This window comes from Bos javanicus, chromosome 3 (assembly GCF_032452875.1).
Source record: "Bos javanicus breed banteng chromosome 3, ARS-OSU_banteng_1.0, whole genome shotgun sequence".
In the NCBI taxonomy this organism is placed as follows: Eukaryota; Metazoa; Chordata; class Mammalia; order Artiodactyla; family Bovidae; genus Bos; species Bos javanicus.
The window spans coordinates 34,490,038-34,495,905 of record NC_083870.1 but is presented as its reverse complement, the minus strand read 5'-3'; positions in this window follow the sequence as shown (position 1 = coordinate 34,495,905).

Here is a 5,868-nt window from a genome sequence, read left to right as displayed (position 1 = left end):
CAGGCTCCGTCTCTTCCCTTCTGTGCTCAGGAGCCAAAAGTGATCTCAACTGGATCTTCGATGGACTATACATCTGTATGGAATCTGCAAACAGCGCCAGCACTGTTGACTGAAGCTATCATGGGTTAAGGCATCCAGTGCCATCTTTTGAGTCCCCAAGAAAATCTATCTAACTTGTCTGGGACATCAGGCTTGCAGCTCCTGACTGCAGCTAGCATTGGGAATACAGTTTTGTGATTAACGTAAATGGGTTCAGGGCTGCACAAAAGAAAACCTAGAGACTCAATTGGCTTCCCAGTTGATGGCTCCAGGAATGACACCTGGTCACCCCTCTGTTTCATTCATCAGTTCCTCCATCCACTGTCCATTCATTCATTTGACTAATATTTACTGAATTCCTGCTACATATCAGCAGACATGCTAGATCCTAGCTATGTGTTTAAGGCAAACATGTTCTCTTTGCTCCTGGAGCTCACAGCTAGTAGGTAAGACAGATGTTAATCAAGTAAATTAATAAATAAATACTTCCTTGTACTACAAATTTTCAATATGTGCCATAAAGGAGGGGGACATTCAATACCACCATATTCAATAGCTGGAAGGAAGCCAGGGTGCCCAGAACAGAGTGAAGGGGAAGGAATAAGAAGAGGCTGGGCCATTCCATCCCAAGCTTTGTGGACCCCTATGAAGTTGGGTTTTATTCAAGGCACAACCAAAAGGTCCAGTGCCAGGTGTTTAGGAAGGGAGCAACATGCTCAGATTCAGACTTTGCAGTATTACTCTGCGAAGGACACCACGAGGAGTCCTCTCATCAGAAAAGTCCAGAAAGTGGCACACTCAACAAGAAAACTAGCCTGAACTTTTCAAACAGTCAATACCACAAAAAAGAAGGAAGGAAGCTATCGAGGAAGGATAGAAGGAAGGAAACTAAAGCAATGTATGGCCAAAAGTAATGCATAAACTTCTGGTTTAAAAGCACAGCCATCAAAGACCTGTGAGGGAATCTGCATTGGCCTGGACACGAGATGACACAGGAATCATCCTGTTCTGGGCGTGGCAGCGGTCCCAGTCCCACAGGGCTCTGACTCAGGCACCGGAGGGTGGGAGCCCATGATGTTTGCACCTCACTTTCACTTCATTCTCCAAACACTGAGAGAAAGTACAGTGTCGATGATTATTGAAACTGAGTGGAGAGTGTCTAAGGGTATGTTGTACCATTTCAGCCATTTTTCTGAATGCTAGACATTTGCCAAGACAAAAAATTGGGGGAGATATTTTTCAATCTAGAAAAAATTATATTAATTAAAAAAATTTAAAAGATTACTTAGGCGACTGAGTGGTGACTGGTTTGGAGGGGAAGCAACCTCAGGAAGATTCCATACTACCTGAGCTGAGCGCCCCCTGAGTGCCAGGCATGAAGTGGAGATGCTCAGAAATAGCCCACCCTTGGAGGCACAGTTCCTGAGGTGCTAGCCTACTGTGTTCCCTCTTTGCCTGGCAAAGAAATAAGGCCACTCTTTCCTTCTCCTCTTTAAAAAAAAATAAAATAAAGAGCCCACCCTCAAGGCACACACCCTCTAGTTTTGAAGAAAAGTGCAGGGCAGCCAGCTGGGCACACGGGCAAGTGTGGACAGGAGAACATGCAGATCCCAGCCCGCCGGAGGCCGCCGGCCCGTGGTCCCTGAGCAGCAGTGTCTGGAGCTCCCTGAGGCCAGGCTCTCCCCTCCCCATTTCTGTGCACTTTGTAGAGCAACAGCCAGGGCTTCTCCCCACCTCTCTCCTGTCAGAGCAACTGCCCTGCCCACCCACCTCTGCCATCAGCAGCCTCCCTCCCCACCCCTCCTCCCAAGCAGGCCATTGGTCCCAGATTTGAGCCCACAAAGTCACCAGGTTCTTCCCAGTCTGGCCCTGTCTGCCCTAGTATGCTGGGCCACAACTCCCACCCCAATCTTATTAAATTTTTTGGCCATGCAGCGTGACTAGCGGGCGGGATCATTGAACCCAGCCCAGTAGTGAAAGCACAGAATCTTAACCACAAGACCACCAGGCAGTTCCCACACCCACCCCAGTCTTGGGTTCAGCCAAAGTGACCCTCAAATTTCATTCATTCATAGCTTATACTGCTTAATCTGGAGCCACATTGCCTGGGTTCCAGTCCCAGGTCTGCCGTGTACTAGCTGTGTCACCTCAGAGAAGACCCTTAACCTGTAGGTTAAAGGAGTTTGCTGATGAATTTCTCCGGCCAGGAATGCAATTCTTGATTCTTTAAGAGACAACCAAGTCCTACCTCCTCCAAGAGGCCATCTGAGATTTCTTCGACCGTCCCCACTCTGTCTTCTGAATTCCTTTAGCCTCTTCTGTCTTGTCTGCTCCTGGTTCCACCACTTCACCCACGCTGCCTTGTTCAGTTGAGAACCACGTCTTATGCACGTGTGTGTATTTTCCAGGCTCTCCCCGTAGGTCACTTTCCCTCCTGAGGGCTGGCCTAGATGAGCAGTAATTTCCCTTTGAACCGTCTCCAAGATCTTGCTGCACCTTGGATTTCTCCCATGTGGGAGGGAGATCTAAAGGTTCCTTAAGCTGGGAAGTTCTGTGAAATGGGCAGGCCTTCCCTTAGGGGTCAAGGAGGACACCACCAGGACAAGCCTAGTTTGAGACTCCGTAATGCTTAGACAAGGCCTCCCAGGTGGCTCGGTGGTAAAGTACCCGCTTGCCAATGCAGGAGACATGGGTTTGATCCCTGGGTCAGGATGATCTCCTGGAGGAGGAAATGGCTAACCCACTCCAGTATTCTTTCCTGGAGAATCCCATGGACAGAAGAGCCTGGTGGGCTGCAGTCCATGGGGTCGCACAGCCACAAGGCTGCACAGAAGACACTGAAGTTTCCTTCCTGCTTTGGGGAGGGGGAAGCTGCTGAGGGCATAAGAGCAGGCTAGGGGGACAGCTCTATCCTGTGGCCCTGGGAGCAGGGTGGGGAGACTATTTGCCAAATTTGCCTGGAGATGAAGGAAGGGCTTCCTCACATCCCCACCCGGTCTGTCCTTGGGCAAAAAGGCCGTTCATAACGAAGGGGGCTTCCTAAGCCCATGCTGCCTCAGCTCTAGGCTCCAGAATCAAGTTCCTCAGCCAAGGCTGCCACGCTCTCCCATCCAGCAAGCTTATTTTAGTACAAAGGGAGAGAGATGAATGGAGGGCTGCAGTTTCTCCGTGTGTTGGCTTGGGTCTTCAGCAGAAATGAGTCTCATTACCCAAGCCCAATTCAAGGGATAATTAACAGATGGTATAATTTCCGAGCATTCTCTGTGCCACATGGCTATTAGGTGAAGAGCAAGATGCCCACACAGCCCCTAGATCCTCCCAAACCACAGAGTCAAAGGGAGCCTCGAGAGGCGGAGCCCCGCAGAGGCCACTTAAGCCACCTTCTATCTCTGGAGCCTTCCTTGGACTTGTTCATCTTCTGTCAGAGAAGAGGGCACTTCCCTGAGCTGGGGGTTCCCCTGCCCACTTCCTTCTCCTCCTCCCATCCACCACCATGGCCAAGAGTGTAGGGTAACCCTAATGCCTCTTGCTGTCACCAAAGCTCATCACCTTTCCTTTTCCCCAGGGAGAAAGAAGAAAGCGGATTTCTCATTCTTGGCATTACCCTGTGGTCACACGGAGGTTCCTTGGGCCTAGAGCCCCTGAGAGGCGATACACAGGTTTCCTGCTGTGATGCGCTGAGAGTGACACTGATATGAGCAGAGTCCTTGTTGGAAAAGAGCAAGCATCTGACCCAGTGCTTTTCAACGGGGTTCCTCCAGACCCTCAAGCTCCACAGGGGGCCCAGTGGGGATGGGCAAGACCCTGAGTCCTACTTCAACCCCACAGCACATATTTTTTTCCAGATTACTATTTTTAAAATTTATTCTTAGTTGGAGGATAATTGCTTTACAGTGTTGTGTTGCTGTACAACCATGTGAATCAGCTATAAGTGTGCACATATCCCCTCCATCGTGACCCTCCTTCCCAGCACTGCCATTCCACCCTCTAGGTCATCACAGGGCATGAAGCTGAGTTCTGTGCTATGCATCTATTTCCTGTCAGCTATCCATTTTACACATGGATATATGTAATATATGTCTATGCTACTTTCTCAGTTTTTCAGTGATATATGTCTATGCTATTTTCTCCATTTTTCAGCACCCCCCTTCTTTTACTGTGTCCATAAGTCTGTTCCCTATGTCTGAATCTCTATTCTGGCCCTGGAAAAAGGTTCATCAGTACTATCTTTCTAGAGTCCATATATATGTGTTAATATACGGTATTTGTTTTTCTCTTTCTGACTTACTTCACTCTGTATAACAGGCTCTAGGTTCATCTACTTCACTAGAACTGACTCAAATGTGTTCCTTTTTATGGCTGAGTAATATTCCATTTTATATATGTACCACAACTTCTTTATCCGTTCGTCTGTCGTCTAGGTTGCTTCCATGTCCTAGCTATTGTAAATAGTAGCAGGACTACTTCTATCTTGCTTATCATCTGGGCTTCTACTTTATATTTCAGTGAAAAAGGGATTCTACTGTTAAATTAAAATTTGAAGTTATTGAGCTTATTCTATCCCATCATTTTACAAAAGGAAATTGGTACAAGCATTTGACCAAAGTCACACGGCTAGACAGTGGTGGGCTGGACCTCCTCCCCAGGCCAGCCTTCATACCACTGGCCCCAGCCCCTCGCTGCTCACTCAGTTGGCCCTGGGCCTCTGGACAGGGTATGAGAGAGGGAAGTCCCTTTGGATCACCCTCCACCTCCCAATGCCTGGCTCTACTTCAAGGTCCTGTTTCCATGCCTGGCCAGGAGTCCTGGAATCTCCCACGCCCCTTCAAGTGGCAGGTCCAGTCTAAAGCCTGCGAGTGGAGAGGTTCCAGAGCCCTGTGCCCTGGGCAGGATTGTTTGCTGTCACAAAGCTGAGGGTGGAAGGAGGGGAGCTGGATGTGGATGGGGAAGTGGAGAGGGGGCAAGAGGTCATCTCTCTGGACAAGAGGCCCTATGGGGCAGTGAAAACCAGTGGTCTAGGACCCAGGAAGTTTGAATTAAAACTTGGTCCCACCCCTCTCCAGCCTTGTGACCCTGTATCACCCTCTCTGGGGCTCAGAACCTGCTAATATTAGCATGTTTATACCCACTGGCGTTTGCTCTGACATTCCCAGCCTACCTCCCCCTGACAAGCCCGGGTGGCATCCAGGTGGAGGTTGGGGTCATTCTGCACTGCATTCAGCAGCTGGACTCCAAGGGGCAGCCTGATTAGACCACAACTTTGCTGAGGGGTACGGGGCTGGGGGCTCAGGATGGTCACTGTGTGTTCCTGAGGAAATGGGGTGTCTCTCTGGCACAAGGGGGAGGATTTATACTATTGAGCAGGGCCGTTTTAGCTCAGTCTGACCCAGACCAGTGGAGGGGAAGCAACAAGGACTCTTATCAGCATCCAGCCTTTTGGAGGGTGTGCGTCAGGGTGGGCACTTGCCCTCTGAAAGTCCTTCAAAAGGTTTTGAAAACCTCTAAACATTCTTAGGGTTTGCCACCATTATTATTTGCTGTTTGGCTTCTGATTATTAATTCCTTTGTAGACTGTGGTAGGAATCTGGCCCAGGGGCAGGCCTGGCGTCGGATTGGGATAGGGGAAGAAAGTGAGTAGTAATGTGTGAATTCTATATCACTGGTACGGAGGAGGGCGCTAGGTGGGGCCCACCTCCTTTGGTGCGGCTGGCGTCGCCACTTTAAGGCGGTGGCGGCGCGAGCAGGTCTATGGTAATGAGGCGCCACCGCCGCGGCCGCTCTGCAGAGCTCGCCCGCCCGCCGGGGAGGCGAGGGAACGTGGGGCTGGGC